Source organism: Tamandua tetradactyla, chromosome 5, assembly GCF_023851605.1.
Source record: "Tamandua tetradactyla isolate mTamTet1 chromosome 5, mTamTet1.pri, whole genome shotgun sequence".
NCBI lineage: Eukaryota > Metazoa > Chordata > Mammalia > Pilosa > Myrmecophagidae > Tamandua > Tamandua tetradactyla.
In genome coordinates this window covers 185064136-185083803 of record NC_135331.1, presented here as the reverse complement: position 1 = coordinate 185083803, position 19668 = coordinate 185064136, and the positions used below count along the sequence as shown (strand labels likewise).

The window sequence follows — 19668 nt, the reverse complement described above, 5'->3', positions numbered from 1 at the left end:
CTGAGAGAGCCCTGAGTTAGGATGTAGATGGACTGGGACTGAAGTTGCTCAGGGGGACCAGGAGGTGGTGGTATCGACAACAAGCCTCAGGGACCGTGTCTGTGGTTCTGAGACTTTGGCTAAAGAAAGAGATGATTCTAGATGCATGATCTAAAGCCCTTAACAGCGCCTTGGATGAAAACTTCCTGCCACAGTACAACCTAAATAATATTCTGGTGGTATACAGAGAGCAGTGGGAGAAAAGGAAACAACATGAAACAGTATTTGAGAGGAATGAACATGAGTTAATTTTACACAAATACAATATTTGAAATAACATCATCATCCCTCTCTCCCAGCTCTTGTCACACAGCCTAGCTCTTTATGGGAAAAAAAAACAGGTCTAATTTAAGCTGTCTAGGGTCATAATCACATCCGGAAAGAAACAAGTACTGTATAAATCTTCATATTATCAGCTACATCATGCTTCCTAGAGCACAGAGCTGAAGGCGAAGGGATAGAATGACCAAAATACGCAGCCACCTCACTTTTTTCAGGCTATTGACTTCTAAAGACACTGTGATCCAGGGGACAGTCGCTCCCGAGGCCCGAGACCCCCTCCTGTTGCGAAGACCAGTGTAAGTGTAAAGGCCAAATGTACCAGAGTTTAGCAAAGTCCCCAGCAGGAAAGTTCCCTGCCTTCCTCGACATCACAACAGCTAGAACCTTCAAGCGTGGCACCTGACCATCCTCCCCAGCAGGAAGGGACTGCTCTCCGATGCCTCTGGGCAGTGCCACCTCCTGACACCTCCTGACACCTGATGCTTCAACCTTCACAACAGGCCACAGCATGGCAGAAAACTTTCCCTTTGATGCCCAGAGCACGCGAGGTGGGCCTGGGCTTTTACACTTCACCAAAGACTGAGGCTGGAAACAAAAGGAAATCAGCCTAGAGCGGTCTAGGAATCTGAAGGATGTGACTGAGAGTTTACAGGTTTTATTTTCTCAGAATTAGCTCGCTCTGTAGACCTAGCAGCAATTCATCAGGTTTGCCCCACAGTTCCAATTATTTTTCCCCTGCGTACCACAATCAATGACATAATCATCAGACATAATGTGATGAAGTTGTTTTGTTTTATTTTTCTTAAGACAAATCATCTTAAAACGGTGAAAAGACTTCAAGTTCCTTAAGGGAATTATGGTATAAAACTTCCACGGTGATAATCTCATTAATACAATGAGAGTTTTGAAACTCCAGGTAAAATTAGATTAAAAAATTGAAGTGTAAATTTCATATAAAACACATCTATCTCAATGTGCATATTAGGGCAGAGTTTTTCAAAGAAGAATATATTTTAATCCTATTTTATACGGCCCATATTTAAGAGGAAATATATAGTCAAAAAATAAAATTTCTGGGAAATTACCGATGGGGCCACTGAAATTAAAGTTGTTAATTTTTTTAAGTCATTATTTTAAGGTAGTATTCTTTTAATTCCAAGGAAAATACTTTGCTTTTCTCTATCAACCAAATTCCTCATTAACCTATTAGACTACAGCAACACTGTTTGAAGCTGATAACCCGCCCTCTTTATTATGCAAATAAGACTATACAGGTGGTTGCAGATTTTGAAATAACTGTTACTAATTATACATTATTCTCCAACACCGTAATAAAAATGGATTGAACTTGATATTGACATAAGGAAAACATGCAGTTTAAGAAAATGATATGGTATCAGAAACAGATGTTGCCATAAATTAGAGTCTAATAATTTACGGGTGACACTCTGCTGAAGGCTCAGGAATCCATACTGGATTTTTTATGACTCGCCCAGCTGGAATCAGGGCCAAACATCCGACATATGGTTTAATCTCACTTGAATTACATTTGATTAAAACTTTCAAGTTGACATGATTAATCAATTCTCTCAAAAATTCAACTGTCATGTCGAAATAATTCAGTTGCTAGTCAATCCACAGCAATGAAAGTCAAGAAGCAGCACCAGGCCAGAGACAGGAGGGGACCCAGCCTCGCACACAACAACCGGGGGCGCCAGGCAGTGGGGGGGGGGGGGGCAGGCTGGCCTCAGTTGTGGCAGATGTGAGGGACGGTTGTAGGGACCAAAGGGGCACATGTTCACAGTCATGATTGTGAAAGGAGGTGGGGTGCCAGCCCTCACTCTGAGGGGGGGCAAAAGAGCGGTCTGGTTTGGCCCTCGCCTTCTCAAAGGGCCCCAGGTTTGGATTTAGACTTTGCTGTGATCTCTGAGTTTCACCACACACTCACAGATGTACTGAGATCAATGGAGACAATCACCCTAAAATTCCAAATACAAATTTATATTTCATCATTTCCTAATATACCAGCGGCCTCACCTATGGAAGGTGCTGGGCCACTCTTGACCCTTGAAACGCCGCCCTGGTAAACCAGAAACAGAGCTGCAGATTTTGAAGTTAAAGCTCTACACTGCATTAGGTTTAAAACACTGTCATAAACACCACTATGAATACGCTGACAGTACCATCCGAGCAGGGGATTTCAGGGGAGTAGCTGCCTTCTCAAATATAAACATGACCATTATACCGGCCATGACAAAATAAGCAAGGAAAGGAAAAGATGGAGTTAAATGTGAGTGCTTTATCAAATTATCATTAACAGTAGTTTCCAGTTATCAACCAAATTATGCACCACTTTAATTTTCCTTCATAACTTGGTGGAAATACATAAAACACAGTTCATAAATCTTGAAGTTGATATGTACAAAATGTATATGCATGTGCATTTATACGGGTGTTCACTATGAATCTGTTTGGATGGTTCCTAAAACACATTTGATATTGCTCTTATAAAATACTGCCAGGGGGGAGATGAGCTGCAATGGGGCTGGTGATTTGCTGCTTGCATACAAACTGGGAAAGACAGCCCAGAAGTAAGAAAACAAAACAAAACTAACAGAAGGGTGCAAGTATGAGGAAAGAAGGGCTGACACTTGCTTTTTTTTTTTTTCCTTTTGTCTTGGCTTCAGTCCCAGCAAACTTAAAGAACCAGAGTTGTCCCTTAGGACTATACAGTAAACTCCGAAGAATCCCTTTGGAATTAATTAGTACTTCCAAATATTTATCTAAGAAGATGCTCAAAGGTATTTGACAGGTAAATATTTAAATTCAATGAGAAACAATAAGACATCCTGTGAACAGTGTTTGTTGCTTTTTAAAGGCTATTACAGTATCATTGAGCATTTGATGAATGAAAACAGCCCTGGTGACTTAGAGTTTTCTGACACCAAAAAGCATCTCCGAATTGTTCTTCTACCTATTCAGTTCTGCTGAAAATCTGGAAGAATGACTAACTATGGAGGCTTAGCATGCGTACTGAGGTCGAATTTTCAATGAAGCAGAGATAACTACTAAAGCCATATTGACCATTTTCATGGGTGTGGCAGTTTGTTATGTACCCAATAAACACATGTTCTTATTCTTAATCCATGTTCCTGTAAGTGTGAAGTCACTGGGAATCAGGCCTTTGGAAGACATTATTTTCAGTCAAGCTGGGATAGGCTAAGTGAAGTGGGATAGGCTGAAGCTAGATTACTGGAGGCCTTATAAAAAGAGCCACCGTGGAACTCAGTGGAAAGCACAGGAGCAAGAAGAAAGGGACAGGACTTCGACCTCTGACAGGAGGCGAAGACATAGCCAAAGAACCCCAAAGGTTTCTGGCAGACAGCAGGAGAACGTACAGACTTCAGGGAGGAAGAAAACCTTGCTTATATTTGGACTTCTAGCTTCTGGAACCTAAAGCCATTAAATTCCTATCATTAAGCCAATTCGTATAATATTTGTAACAGTAAATCAGGCAAACTAAGACAATAGGGAAAGACACTGCTACTATGAATTAGAGACCTTATATACTATCTTCCTAAAATCTTCCCAACAGCACCAGCGAGGTAGGTATTATTTCCATCGTAGAAACTGGAAAACGGGGGCCAAGTTTAGAAGAAGGATCAGACACTGAGCCCACGTCTGCCTACTACAGAGCACATGCCCTTTCCACATGGAGACCAAGAATCACCTTCCTGGTAATACTGAGATTATTAAAAATGATTTTATCATATCTTTGCAGTAACATTTTTCCTGAAGGACCTAAATAATAATGCAAGTCAGAGGATAAATCTTTTAAGCATTGAGTTACTATGTAGGGTAAAAGCATGCTGTACAGCTCTGTCCCAATTTACAAGTATTGGAGGCAAGAATAATAGGCATATTTAATAAGTGATAAGCACCTTAGAAAGATCTAGATGTACTGCAAAGGCTTACTAATTATAGCTCAGAGATAACCATAGGATCTTTCATAAACCCAGTGGCTGTCAACCTATTATAATAGTTGGTCAACTTCATTTCTTTCCAAATGTCCCTGATGGAAACATGTAATTATCTAAACTACCAAATGCATTTGAATTCAAGCAAACCACAATATAAATTTTATGGCCTTAAGTTCCATAATGCATATGGGATAAAATAACATATAATAAATTGGCTGCTTTAAGAGAAAAAATAGCTTTTAAGAGGGCAGATAAAGCCAACAATGGTTTAGTAGAAGGACTTGGCTCAGTTATTACATAAATAAGCACTCCTACAGGGATGAACTCGGTCGTGGTTATAATGAAGCCTTAAATATAAAACAAGGGCTTTAAAACATACCGACCACTCCAAAGCTATTCAGAAAGTTTATCACTTTAAATCATGGCTCATAGGGTAATATTTGAGAAGTCACTCTTCCACAATGACAAATCACTTCAAAATCGCCTTCGTAGTCACAAAACCCTAGAGCTATGCAAGACCCTGAGCCGTCCTTCATCTTTAGCCAACAAAAATATCAGCAATAAGCACCACTCACTTTCCACCTGCAGCATAGTCTAAATGAAGGTAAATAAAGCATTCATGCAAGAAATTAACACATGGCAGAAAATAATACTGAGCTCCAGGGTAAAATTCAGTCTTGTGTCACAGTAAAAATCAAAGAATATAACTTAGAAAATGAAATACCCAAACAGTATCTTATTAGTGTAATTCAGAGCTTTCCTCCAGGGGCAAAGTTTTTTAAACAACATTATTTTAGTCTTATTTTATCATGCTTTTAAACAAATTCTTCACTATCTAGAACTATACTGAAGAAAATTCTATCACTGTTTTCTGTTTCATTTTAAACCTGTTAGTATTATGTCTTCTTCTATTAATATTAGTCATTACTCTGGGTATTCATATTTCTCAGATTTAGAAGGTAAATGAACACTTTGTTCCAACATGCTCAGTTTTCATTTAATTTTCACAAAACTGAAAAACAATTTCTCAAGTGCTCATCAGTAACATAGTTCAGGCTATTTCAGAATAGTTGAGACAACCGTCCTAAGGACTCATCAGGAATACGTAAAAAAATAAAGTAATCTAATTTTATACACACATAAAATGATGATGTTAGCAAAAGCCATTTATTTTATAGTACTACATCTTCTTCTATTGCTTTTGGGCTGGTTTACAGAGTCACAGAGGAAACTGAAGTCCAACTGAAGCTGAAGCCCAATCTGAAAAAGGGCTTGAGGAAAGAAGAGGTGACACATCGCCAGGCACATGGGTGCATGCCTAAATATAACAGGAAAGGAATCAGTGTCACTGAAATAAAAGACAAGCACAAAAGGATTGCTTTTCATTTTTCTATATGACTCGTTTCTAAATTCTGAGGCAGAGCAAGAAATATCTAGAAATATTGCTCCCAGCTGTGAAGCATACACCAGCAGGGCAGGTCAAATAATTAATAGAACATTCTTTTAGGGCTGCTGTGCTGACTGATTACAATGATATCTATCGCTGAAATACCTTCCTAAAGTCTATATATGGTGTATAAATACAGTCCATGCAGTACACAATGATGTTTATGTTTTTCCTACTCTAAGGATTTTTGCATGACTTCAGTCAATGGGGGCTAGCCTGGCAGACTATTCTGTAACTCGTGACCCATGAGCTTCAGACTGCAATAGTCTCAGCCAATAAATACTCTACACCTTTGTTCTGCATCAAATGTTTTCTTTAATGTTTGCTTCTCCAGCTGTTGTCTCTTTCCTCCACGTATTTTGTGTTCTGGTAAGCAGTTTGGACCCATCATGACTGCCAAATATAGGTTGGACCTGCTAATGAAAAAGAAAGAAAGGCATTCTGGTGTCAGAATGTCTGTGCTAAGATGGCTTGCAATTCCTTCCTGAAAGTGGTTGAGTAAACAGCAGGGAAAGGTCTTTAGAAATCAAGATTGGCTGGAAGCCTCTGATTATGCACAAATCACTGGGGCTTGGGAGTCTGAGACAATGCTTGTGTGGATGGTACCTGGAAGAAGCCTACGGCTGAGGAATCATGACTTCAAGGAACAGACAGAACTGAAAAAAGAACATGAAAACTGGATACCAAGAATGCATCTTCATAGGGACTAAGCCAGAGTTTTTCAGCCACAGGTTATGTCCTATTAGTATGCCATGCAATCAATTTCGTGGATCATTTTTCCCCTCACAAAATAACAGAATAAACTGGAATAAAACAGAAAATTTCACAGGGCATCATTCACAGTAAGTTTAACTATTGTCCATAAAAACTTTTGTTTCATTTATAATGTATGCCTTGATATGTTATATAATATACATCCACATTGTAAAATGTGTGGAAAGCACTGGCTTAAGTATAAATGGCCATAGTAATACTCACTAGGCAGCATCTTCATTCCCGGGAGTGTACTCCCCCAGTAGATGGGCTATGGAACACAGAAACGGCTCCTCTGGTGTAACCATCTCCACGTGAAGGATGTGCAGGTTAAGATTAATTAGCCTCTGTAAATCAACATTTGGCTTTTTTTGAGCACTGGATGCCTTGTGCTAAGTGTCTCCCAAAATCACCACCACTACTGTCCTCCCACAACTATCTGTGTCACTGGATTTCTGGTCTGGTTTTCTGATCCTGCTCTAAGACATCAGAATTGGAACCTCATCGTGAGCCTCATCACGCATGGTCAGAGCCCAAGCCTTCTTCTAGATCCTTCCAGCCTGTTGGCCTGATGGCCTAAACCCTATCGCTTTTACTCCAAAGTCTTACTGGTAAACTACTCTAAAGTGAACTAAACAACTTAACATCGCTATAATGTTCACTTGAGAGCTTGGAAATACGGTCTGCTTCTTGGAACTTCCTTCGTCCCTGCCCTAGCCACCAAGATTTTGTTACCTGTCACACACATATTGGACTTTACTATGTTCTTCTGGATACTCTGGGTAAGACTGATGACTGTCCCTCTAAACACTTCAATGGGTCAGTTCTGCATGGCCAATGATCACTATTCCTTCCTATGCCTAAACTGATTAAGTCCTAATATATCTAGCCAAGCCTGTCTTTCAGCCTAACATTCCATGAGTCTATAGACAGACTCTTTCTTGCTGGTACCTCACATCTTCTTGGTATTATGTATGGATGCAACAGTCAGTAAATGCATGTCACCCTCTAATTCTGCCTTAGAAAAGAAGATACATTCTTTAAGAGCTGCCCTTCTAAATGAGTTCTGGTTTCATGGCAAACACGGATTGTTTCATCTTTGGGCACTTGGCTGAAGAACTCAAGAATCAATCACAATAAAGCACAAACTGCTCAAATAAACTTCTAAGAAATGAAAACAATGTTTAGAGTATGTTTCATGACATTTATCCTTTCCTTTTTATCTCTTCTCCTAGTATTGGAAATGAGCTTATTTAATTTTAAGTTATGTGGCTTTATTTAGGACTGCTTTTGGCTGCAAGCAAGAGTACCCAACTAATAATGGCTTGAACAAATAGAATCTTCGGGGTTTTTGTTTGGTTGTTTTGTCTTCAGAAAAGAAGACTGATGGAAATAGATGGCTGCTGTAACTGGATCGGCAATCACAAAATGTCAGAGCTGAGATTTCTGGGGCTCTCTTGGCCTTTCTTCAAGCTTGATTCTTCATGGAAGTTCTGGGATTCAGATCCATGCCCAAGGCACAAGAGTGGGAGTTGAAAGGACGATGCTGGCCCCATCTGACCCCTTTCATCAAGATAGTAAGTACTTTTCAAAAAATGCTTACAGAACCAGGTCATGTGACCTCTTGCAGCTTCAAAGAAGGCTGCAAAATTGAGGGAAAAGATCACCAAGCTTATCGGAGACAGATCACAATCTAATGCACATTGGCACTCAAAACAAACTGGGTTCTCTTAAGAATGAGGTTGGGGAAATAGGTATCAGGTAAGTGAATGAGCACTTTACCCTCTCATGCCACAAAAGTCAATGGGTCAAAAAATGTACATATTCTCTGCATGTACTCATAAATAAATGAGTCTTTATCAATGAGAAATGTAGAATACCATGAAATATCACTCTGTCCATAGGTACTTTCAATGTTTTTGTTATATAAACCGAAACAATTAAGAGTGGTCTGAATATCAAGTTGTAAAAGAAAACATTCAATTTTAATTCAAAGAGTAAATGAAAGGTTACTGGAATTAATCGTTGCAATACCTGGATTCAGGTCGCAAATGTGCCTCTTACAGACAGAGAAATCCTAAAGCCAAACCCTTTTTAGGAAATTAAGACAGTCCAATGAAAGCTAAATTCAATTTCATATTACGTTTGTCTTTTAGTTCTCCAAAATAAGAAGTGAGGTATAGAGCAGGTATGGGACAGGGACTGGGCTCAAGGCTTCTCAAGGCCCACATAGTCATTATGTCTCAAACATCCCTATTCAAAGATCGACGTACTACAAATGTCTAAGAACCTGCTGTCAGAGTAACACAGCATTTCACACTGCTGCTACCACTGCTGCTGGTGGTTTGTTTCTCCTTCACATCGTGGCCTGGCTGCTTTTTAGGAAAGAGAGTGGCATGCAACAGTCACTGTGGTAGTTGTAATTTCTCTAGAACTTGACCAGGGATAGTAAGGTTTCAGTTTTTATTTACCTCTGGATTCTGGTAACCATGGAGAATTGCCTATTTTAAATGAAATGGTCCACATTTCAGAAAAATTGACAGAGCACCCGAGACAAAGAGTTATTTCTACTAGAATTATAACATCAAAGCCCGTGTTCTGTAATATCATTTCACTTTATCCCCCTGTTATTTGCTCACTGGATCATAGCACCTTAAATTGCAAATGCAATTTATTGAGGTAAATCATAAAATTGAGTGGCACACAAATAACATTACATGCCTAATACCCGAAGTCTTAATTCCTGCCAATTAGCTAAAATACTTCACTATAAATTGTGTCTTCTTTTAAACATTTAATATATTATCTTCATATTAATACTTCCCTTCATTTAGTGCCTTCTCTAAATGATAAATTGCAGATATATAATTTTGATTTGATTTCTGTCAGCATTTTATTTATTTATGTATTTATTTTTGGGGGTGGGTACATGGTCCGGGTGTCAGCATTTTATTTTAAGACTAATTTCTCCCTGTAGCATCCTTTCATCATCCACTGCAGATATTTCCAATGTGGGCATTTTATTTTCTTTTGGACTTCTGTTCTTAAAATATTTTATGCGGTTTTTTGTCCCACGTCTCAGTATATAAAGGCAATAATAGGAGTAATTAATGTTTTACTATTTTACTTTTAGTTTATGCAGAGTAGTCATTTGATTATCAAATCCAACCAGGATCTGCAATTAGAACCAGTTTTGCAGCTGCTCTTTTCCTATAAAACATGTGCCTTTCTTTGGGACTGTTGTTTTTCCAATGCATGTGATATACAATATTCAGACTGCATCTCCAAAGTAAATGTGGCTTCTTTTTCTACCTTCAAGGCCAAAAGGGAGAAACTCTATATGGAGCTTTTCAGAATTAAAAAGGTGCTTTTAGTGCCTATTTTTTGCGTGTGACAGTAGTGCAGTCAGCAGCTTTGTCAATTTGGTTGTCACTGTCTCACTACGCTTCCAGATGCTCAAATGTAGAAATGTCATAAAATGCCATACCAAAAAGTGCATTCCTTTCATTCTTGTTCCTGGCTATTTTCCCTCTTATAGAAAGGATGCACAAAAGCACAGCCATGTCAAGCCAGGCCTAAGAAAGGAACACAAAAGCACCTCTAGAATGCTTTTGGTGATATAAATACAGTTAAACTTATACGATTAGACAGCATTTGAATTATAACAGGTTCTTCTGGAATTTAGAGACATGTTATCTATGTGTTAAGGAGACATTAGGTAGCTGATACAAGTTATTTGTCAAAATTTGATAAAGTACTGAAATAGATGTATCTCTTAAAAACTCTTTCTTTACTGACATACAATAATATTTTCTTTAACACTAAGCTTAAAAAAATCCTACTTCCACACTTTACTTAGCATATTCATAGAAGTGTAAAATAATAACAGGTTTTGAAATTGGAAGGAGACCTTAGTAATTATATGCCCATAGTTATTAAATAAATGTGATGATTTTAATTAATTTATCATAAGAATATCACATACAAATGTATTGATTTGGGAGGAATACATCTTATCTTCTAAATTCATGTTATAAAAGAATGACCCTGGCAATAGTGACAGGCCAACAACTTGGACACTAAACAAAATTTCATACTTCTTCCCCCAGAATGACAATGCTGCCTAATGATCCTCTATATTGCCATTTGTTTTCATCAAAAAACAAGAAAGACAAAGAAAATTATTCTAATTATATTTTTTTCTGGCTTCAAAGCAAACTTACAGCTAGGAACTTGATAAAGTTCATTGGAAAGAGCTTATTGCTTTTTGTGTTTTTTAAATTTTGTCTGTTAGGAAAAGTACTCAAATGTCAGAAAAGTACTCAAATGTCACTGGGAAATAAAAAAAATGATGCAGAAAATAGATTGAACTACTCTCGTACAGACTTGTGACAGAGAAGTTAAGGCATCCAATTTCAGATGCATTTCAATGATTTTATTTTAATTTCAGAAAATAATTAATTTATAAAGTGCTGTCATGGTGACTGATAGGAATAAATACTAAATGGAAATTACTCTCAGAAAAGGACTATAACCCAATCAAATCTGAAAACAGCAGATAGCTTATTTATTAGTTATTTATGTTTAAAAAAGATTTTCTAAGAATGATGATAGCTCTTAGACCACAGCTTGGACATTCTAAAACTCACTAAAAGAGCAAGAGTTTGTGACACACTGCATCTGGTGAGGAAGAAAAACACTCCCACAAAGAATAAGTGAAGGTTTACTGTAGAAGACTGAGCATAAAATATATGGCCTGGAACATAGGTTCTATAAAAAAAAAAAAAAAGAAAAAGAAAGAAAAAAGAGGCATCATCATGGACTGAAGTACTGGGAGAAGAAGGTTTTATGGAGGAGTTGGGTTTGCTGTGTATTTGAGAGACAGGATGATGGAATTCCCAAATGTAGCAAAAAGGGAGTAAGCATTTAAAAAGAGGATAATGGCATAAACAATGCATAGCAGAGTAAAACTCAAAAAACACCCAAAATCATCAAGCACGCCTGTCTGACCACAGACCAGAGCTTAAAGTAGGGAGCAGTGGGGTAAAACTAAGCAGGTAGTTAAGCAATTGATTTTAAAGATCATTCAATGCTAGCCTAAGGGAACATGGACTGTAACACAAGCTCACAAAATCAGGTGGGAAGCTGTTGTTACTGGTGATGATGTTCAGAGTCACATGTCCAGGCTTTATCCTAGAGAATCTGATTCACTGGAGGTAGAGCTGAGACCCCATTTTAAAAATGATCTACAGGGTGGGCCACGGTGGCTCAGCAGGCAGAGTTCCCGCATTGCCATGCTGGAGACCCAGGTTCGATTCCCGGTGCTGCCCATGTTAAAAAAAAATCTACAGATTCAGCGCTGGCTTTAAGGGGACGTGCCTGTGTAGTCGCACAGAGTCCCATGTTCAGAAAGGCCCTGTGCCTAGTTAAATCCTCTGCTGCTGCCATCATGAAATTCTAAATAGACTTTCATCTTTCTCCCTTCTCCATTCCGTCACCCTACTCACATAGTGTTCACAGCGGGCCATGAACCCAAATTCGGGTTCGTGGGAGCTCAGTGAAACTCAAAGTGTGTACAGCTAAGTGGGTGCTGAGTAAGTAGGACCACTGACAGTCCTCGAGAAGCAATGTCTTCCGTTCAAACCAGAACTTGTTCTGAAGGCAGAAAGAAGGTGATGATATTCTATGAAACACCAATGACCTAGAACCCTATTATAACCCTCCTTACTCAAGCTACTATTATCCAGTCATTTGCAGTGGAAATGATGACACAGAAGGAAAGAGAAAGATAGGGAAACCTATAATTCCTTTTCCTTTCAGTCCTTCCTTATTCGTCAGTAAGCAGAAGATAAAGTGTATCGGGAGAATGTGCCACATATCAAGAAGTTACATTTAAAAATTGAGTTAGTTTTCTGCAGTGTTTGCATTTCTTTGGTAAGAAAGAAACATATATATGCATATACAAGCTTTAAATTGTGTAATGTGATTCTGCATGAGTTAACACTGTTATATGTGCATTTAAAACTGCCGATGCACAATATAAAGACAAACAGCAAAATCCACACAAACAATTTAAATTTTAATTTTTTTCTTTCTTCGTACAACATTAAATAGCAAATTAAAAAATGCTATGACCAGACCAAACAGAGACCATGGAAGAAATGAAAAATATTTGTATTTTAGTGACCTTAATGAAACTTGTTTCCTGCTTTTGATAAGGGGCCACATATCTACATTTTGCATTAGGCCCAGCCCATTACGTAGCTGGCCCTGCAGATAATTATGATGCTCAGTGCTGAGAACTGCCACTTATGTAATAGAGAGTAAAGATTTTTGAGGAAGGCGGTAGTTCTTGAGGTTTAATCTGTGTAAGTCTGATTGAAGTGAGAGAAATGTAGGGAGACCTGCTGGAGATGTTTATAACAGATTTAATAAATGCTTCACTAGGGTGACTGCAAAGGAAATAGAGGAGAAAGGAAGTAATTAAAGGGAAACATTGTAAAGAAAGTACTGGTGACTCAAAACTGCAGAAAATGGAAAATGGGAAATCAAAAAGTGTTCCCAAATTGTCAAACCTCAGTGACTGGTTAACTACACTACTATTGAAAGAAATAGAAAAGTCAGTGGTCTCTGCTATACAGATGCTGCTTTTTCAATGGAGTAACTAGTCATTGGCCTGTTGGATTAAAGTCTGTGAAGGAAGATAGTAGAGGGAGAAGGTATGCTATAGATGGCTTAGTTTTACCTACCACTGCTTAGGAAGGAGGAGGTAAAAGAGCAGCCAGTTTTTGAGGGAGAGATGGGGCAACTGAAAGGATGGAAGAGAGCTAGGATGGCAACTCTCAGGAAACCACTGAAAGATAGTGTTTTTTAGAAGAATTAAGTACAAGAGTACAGTATGCCATAAACAAAGAGAATGACATAGGCTAAAGTATCTATTCATATGCTTATGCTTAACACAGAGGAAGCAATTTCAGCAGAGGATCTTTTCAGCAATTGTCAAACTAGAGAGACTTTAAAGAGAGTATTTGGTGACAAAACAGGGGTTGCTGCTTATTTTTTGGTAAAATTCTGTTGGTAAGAGTGATATTAAAAAAGAAGAGAGGGAGAAGGGTTAGTAGGGTCAAGTGAAAAAAATTCAAGATAAATGAATGATGGCTTAAAATATATTTGTATGTTTTTACCATTATCTCCATATTTCACATTACTTTTACAGACTACCTACAATCCTTTGAATAATCATGGGATAGACAGATAGATAGACAGATGGATAGATGATTGGCAGACAGATAGATAAATGAGAGAGAGGGAGAGAAATGATGGATGGATGGATGGATGAAAGGAAGCATAAAAGAAAAAATCTTGGTGAAACATGGACAAATGTGTAGCCTCTTCTTCAACAATACATATGCTATATACAAGGTAGCATAAGGGAAAACAAGAATGAAATCAATATATGCTGCCCTCAGTGAGCTTATAGCAGGGGATATATTTACAATTCCATTTTTAAATAAACACTAAGCAGAATCTAGTAAAGGTCATAGTGAATGAATGAACAAATAAGCAAATCTCTTTTTTAAAAAAATCACAAAGCACCATATACATAGTTCAGGGGAGAGTAAGAGATGGAAGACTCCGGAAAGGTTTACATGGACATGGTGTTAGAGAGAATAGAAAAGGAATTAAAAATTAAAATATGAATAACTCTTCCTCAAAGACCAGCAGTTAAGAGTGAACATGTGAGACTACTGAGATATGTAAATGGGAAGAAAAGGCTATATTGAGCTATTTTCGATGAGGGAATTTGGGCCAGAAAGCTTTGATGGTCTCAGGAATGTAAGAAGTAACCATGCCTGCTGAGAGAGAAGGTGAGAACATCTGTGACTGTGCCCACAAGGAAAAGATCAATAGGAGTCCGGTCTCACTACACCTCTGCACACTACCTGGAAAACCCTCCCTCTCTTCTCATGCAAAATATGCCTAGTTAAGTTCAAGAGCTCCTTTTCCTCTTGAAATCATCTAAGATTGTACTGTACACAATAATCATCATTCTCAACAATTTATATAATTCTTACAGTTTGATCTATGCCTTAAATCTTCAGCTTGTGGCTCTGTTTTTAATTGTCTTACCTGTGCCTGACAAGAGGCTGCCCAAAGGCAGAGCCACACTTATGTAATCTGTGTACTTCCAAGGCCTGCAGAGTGGCACTCAGTAAATGCTTTCTGATTGAACGAGAGAGGAGGGAGAGTAATTACAGGCACATACAATGGGAAGATGCCCCCCTCCTCTATTATTCTAAGAGATTTATTTGAATAAGGAAAGCATTGACAAAGTCTGGAGTAAATTAATATCAGTGAAAATAAGGGGATGGCAAGATTTGGGAAATACCTCTGAGCAGGATGCCCAGGAGTGTTGGCTGCAGGCCAGGGGGATGGGAAGAAGTGAAAATGACTCCGGGTTTGGCTTAAGAAATTGAGAGAGCAAACACTGCTGTGGGAACTTTGGGAAGTGGCGAGAGCGTTAGGTTTGGAGCAGGATGCTTAAAATACTATTTTTGGTCACTCAAAAAGAAATGTCTGGAAGGCAGTTGTAAGTATTTGCTTCACCATCCATAAAGACACAGGAGCTGTTAATTCATAGTGGAGCTACCATCATGCATGAACACGTGACAGCACAAGCAGAGACAGCAGGAAGCAAGGAGAACCAAGCATGAAGAGTACGGGAAAAGTCAGTGCTTGAAGCAGAGCAGAAAACGAGAATCAGTTAAAGAACTAAGAAATCAAGCAAGTTCTGAACAGAATACAGAAATGTTATGAACTGAAAGAAGTTTACCCCCTAAAAAAAAGTAGCTTTACCCTGAATAAAGCAGTCAGAGTAATGAATTCAGAACTATTTTATATGCAAACTAATCAGAGCAAACACTAATTTGCATTTTATCTTGAAGGCTCTTTTTTTTATTTTTTATGTTCAGAGGAAAACTTGTAGCAAGACAGATAAAAGAGGGAAATGGTATGGCTTATACAAGAAGGCTTCACACTTGCATGAAACAAAACCAAACCCCCTTTACAAATGAGTAAGTCTATTCATAAGCAGGTTTGAACAGATACCCAGGAGGCAAGTGTAAATTGAAAACGGTTCTAGTCAAATCCACTTTGTCGTACAGTTCTAGGACATTTCTAAAATGCTACTGGTGTTGCTGGGCTCAAGGCCTTTTCATCTGGGGCTTGACCCTGGGCCCCTTTTACAGCGTAAGAATGCTCTATAATACAAGATTATGCTTTCAAAATCTGCGTTAGGCACAAAGGCATGAGCCTACTGACAACTTTTCTTTTCTGCAGATCAAAATTCTTCATTAAGTTAAAAAATAGTATTATATTTCTAAAGAAAATCAGTACTTCAAAAAACACACCCACTGTAGAACCTAAGATTGAAACTATATTCACTTGGACAAAGGGAGACAAAGAAAATTCCAGTCTAAGGGAAAAGAAGCTGACATTTTAAATTCTGTTTCATGCAGCATATTATCTATTAACTTTAGTTACATTTTTGTTATAAAGTAATATAACATCAGCACATTGTATTTTTATTAAGCAAACCCTAATTATAATGGAAATCACACATATCAGTTTGACAACTATATACATACATATGTATACATATATATATAAAACATATATATAAAAATATATACACATGAAAATATATATACACACACATATATAATGATCTTCAGGTATGACACAATACCTCCTAGTTTTGTGTTTATTTGAAGTAGATAGAGTAAGATTCTATCCTTCATTTTCTGATTTTACAAAGAAATAATCATGGACAAATTAAGAGGACACCATGAAATTATATTTAAATTAAATTTTAGAGCTAAAAGAAATCTTTTGACATCATTGGGTCCAATGCATTCATCCACAGGTGAAGAATGGAGACACAAAAGCTCAGCAATTGATCCAGGCCTCCTAAGTCTTGTCCCCATGCTCGTTCTATCATACCACTAAACTTCCATTACAGTAAAATATAAGTTAACATGAATAAATAAGTTCTTCAGATGACTATAAATTCCATACAATAATATCATTTTATAAGTATACAATACCTCCTTATTTTTAAAGTATCATTCCTACTACAAAATCCATAAGTTATGATAATGGAAAGATGACTTCCTGCTTATAGGTGAGGAAACTGGGCTCAGAGTGGTTAAGTGACTAATCTAAGGACACACAATTAGTGAATTCAGTTTTCACAATGATGTTCTACACACATTATTAAGGTTAAATATAAAATCAAACTTTAAAAATAGAGTATTACAGTGAGTTCTGTAGGTTGAAAGGAAAAGACAGGGGAGAGAAGCTTGGAAGAGAGTGTGAAATGAAGAATATCAGTAAGGGTAATTAAAAAGGGTTAAAAAAAAAGAGAGACAAACATAAGATACAACATATAAAAAACAAATAATAAAATGGTTGAAGTACTACTGTCTTTATAGCAATAACATTACATGTTAATGCATTAAACTCCCAAATCAAAAGACACAGATTGGCAGAATAAATAAAAAGTAGGATCCAATCATATGCTATCTATAAAAGACTCACCTTAGACCCAAGACACAAATAGTGCGAAAGTGAAAAGCTGGAAAAAGATATTCCTACAGAAACAGTAACCAAAAAAGACCTGAGGTAGCTATGCTAATATCAGACAGATTGATTTTAAATGCAAAACTGTTATAAAAGACAAAGAAGAACACAATAATATATTAATTGAAGGAGGAATCCACCAAGAATAAATAACAATAATAAATATTTATGCACCCAACCATGGTGTCCCAAAGGACATGAGGCAAACACTGGCAAAACTAAATGGAGAAATGGATGTTTCTACAATAATAGCTGGAGAATTCAATACACCATTCTCATCAACAGATAAAACATTTAGACAGAGTATCAATAAAGAAACAAATAATTTGCATAAAATGATAAATGGACTCTGGACTTGACCTAAAAGACATATACAGAACATTGCACCCCAAAACAGCTGGATATACATTCTTCTCAAGTGTTAATAGATCATTCTCCAGAAAAGATCACACGTTGGGTCCCAAAACAAGGTTCAATAGGTTTAAAAAGACTGAAATTTTACAAAGCACTTTCTCTGACCATAATAAAATGGTAGAGAACTGGAAAATTCACAAATATTTGGAAGTTTAAAAACACACTCTTAATCACTGGGGCAAAAAAGAAATTGCAATAGAAATCAGTAAATATCTCAAGACTAATAAAAACAAGAAAACAACATGTCAAAACTTTTGGGATGCAGCAAAGGCAGTGCTGAGGGGGAAATTTATAGCCCCAAGTGCCTATATTAGAAAAGAAGAAAGCACTAAAATCAAAGACCTAAATGCACATCTGGATAAACTAGAAGAAAGAAAAGTACACTAATCCCAAAGCAAGCAGAAGGTAACAAATAAACACTAGAGCAGATATCAATGAAATTGAAACTCTAAAAAAAAAAAAAAAGGGAGAGAATTAACAAAGCCAAAGGCTGGTTATTTGAGTAGACTTATAAAAGTGACAAACCCTTATTTAGCCTGACAAAGAAAAAAGAGAGGTGATGCAAATAAAATCAGAAAAGAGATGGGGTCATTACTACTAACCCCACCAAAATAAAAGGATCATAAGAGGATACTATCAACAGCTATATGCCAACAAATCAGGCAGCTTAAATTAAATGGACAAATTCCTAGAAACACATGAACAACCTACATTGACTCTAGTAGAAAGGGAAGACCTCAAAGACCTGTTACAAGTAAAGATTGAATCAGCCATCAAAAAACTCCCAAGAAAAAAAAGCCTGTGTGGGACACAGTGGCTCAGTGGCAGAATTCTTGCCTGCCATGCTGGAGACCTGGATTCGATTTCCGGTGCCTGCCCATGCCAAAAAAAAAAAAAAAAAGAAAGAAAGAAAGAAAGACAAACAGCCCAATTAAAATATGGGCAAAAGATATGGCTAGGTATTTTTCCAAAAATGAAATAAAAATGGCTAAAAAGCACATGAAAAGATGCCATACATAGTGTATAAAAATATAGAAAACATAAATATAAATAAATTTATAGAAACAGAATTAGAATAGTGGTTATGTAGGGCTGGGGAAGGATAAAGGGTTGAGAGTTGACTGCTAAGGGGTATGGGATTTTTCTTTTCAGAGTAATGAAAAATTTCTATAATTGATTATGGTGTTGAATGCACAACTGTGATTATACTAAACACCATCGATTATGCACTGGATAGATAGTATGGGATGAATATATTTCAATAAAACTGCTTAAAAATAAAGAAATAAAATAAAATATAAAACTGCTAACCAATGGAAGTGAAGTCTGAGCAGAGAATAAAAATATAATGGTTCTATTCCAACTCTGATGGAATATCACAAGACGCATCAGGGTATCAGATAGCTGCCTTACCTTTAGACTGTCCTCACAGCTGATTTGCTCCTCTACCCAATGTCCTAAATAACTGTTAAAAGCACTTCTCAAAAAAAAAAAAGAATTGTTTGAAAAAATTTAATTGCCAAAACTGCAATTAATTTAAATATTTAAATATCTAAACCACTAAAATATGGAACAGATTTTATGTCTTGATGTTGAAAGTCAACATGCTATTGCTTTACCAAATTCTTTTTTTTCAGATCATGATCAAGTGTGCATGGATATGTCTGATCTGCTGGGGAAAAGGAGGAGAGGCAGTATATGTTTGGTGGATGTGAAATGTTTATAAATAATTCTTTAGAAATCCAAGGGAATGGTAATCATGAAATACAGCCACTGTGGAAAGAAGTATAGCAGTTCCTGAAAAAGTTTAATATAAAATTACATGTGACCCAGCAATTCTACTTCTAGGTATATACCCAAAGAAACTGAAAACAGGGACTCAGATATCTGCACACCAATGTTTACAGCAGCATTATTCACAGTAGCAAAAAAAAATAAACCAAACATCCACCAACAGATGAAGGGATAAACAAAATATGACACACATACACACTCACACACCAGCACACCACCCTCACACAATCTGATCTATTAAATGCACCAAGGACTTTCTTTACATCAGCAATATGGTAAATACTTAAAAAAAAATACATCTTGTTTAATCCCACTCAA

At 37.2% G+C, this 19668-nt stretch overlaps 1 protein-coding gene and 1 long non-coding RNA gene across 3 annotated transcripts in view; one reads left to right on the top strand and one right to left on the bottom strand.

The window, feature by feature from the left end:
• Positions 1-19668, bottom strand: part of NKAIN2 (sodium/potassium transporting ATPase interacting 2) — a 1040630-nt gene that overhangs the window by 905475 nt on the left and 115487 nt on the right. The gene's annotated exons all lie outside the window — the stretch shown is intronic.
• On the top strand, positions 712-5628 carry LOC143682928 (uncharacterized). Its single transcript, XR_013175368.1, has 4 exons — positions 712-869; positions 3009-3133; positions 3917-4058; positions 5519-5628. It is a non-coding gene; the product is annotated as an uncharacterized LOC143682928 (long non-coding RNA).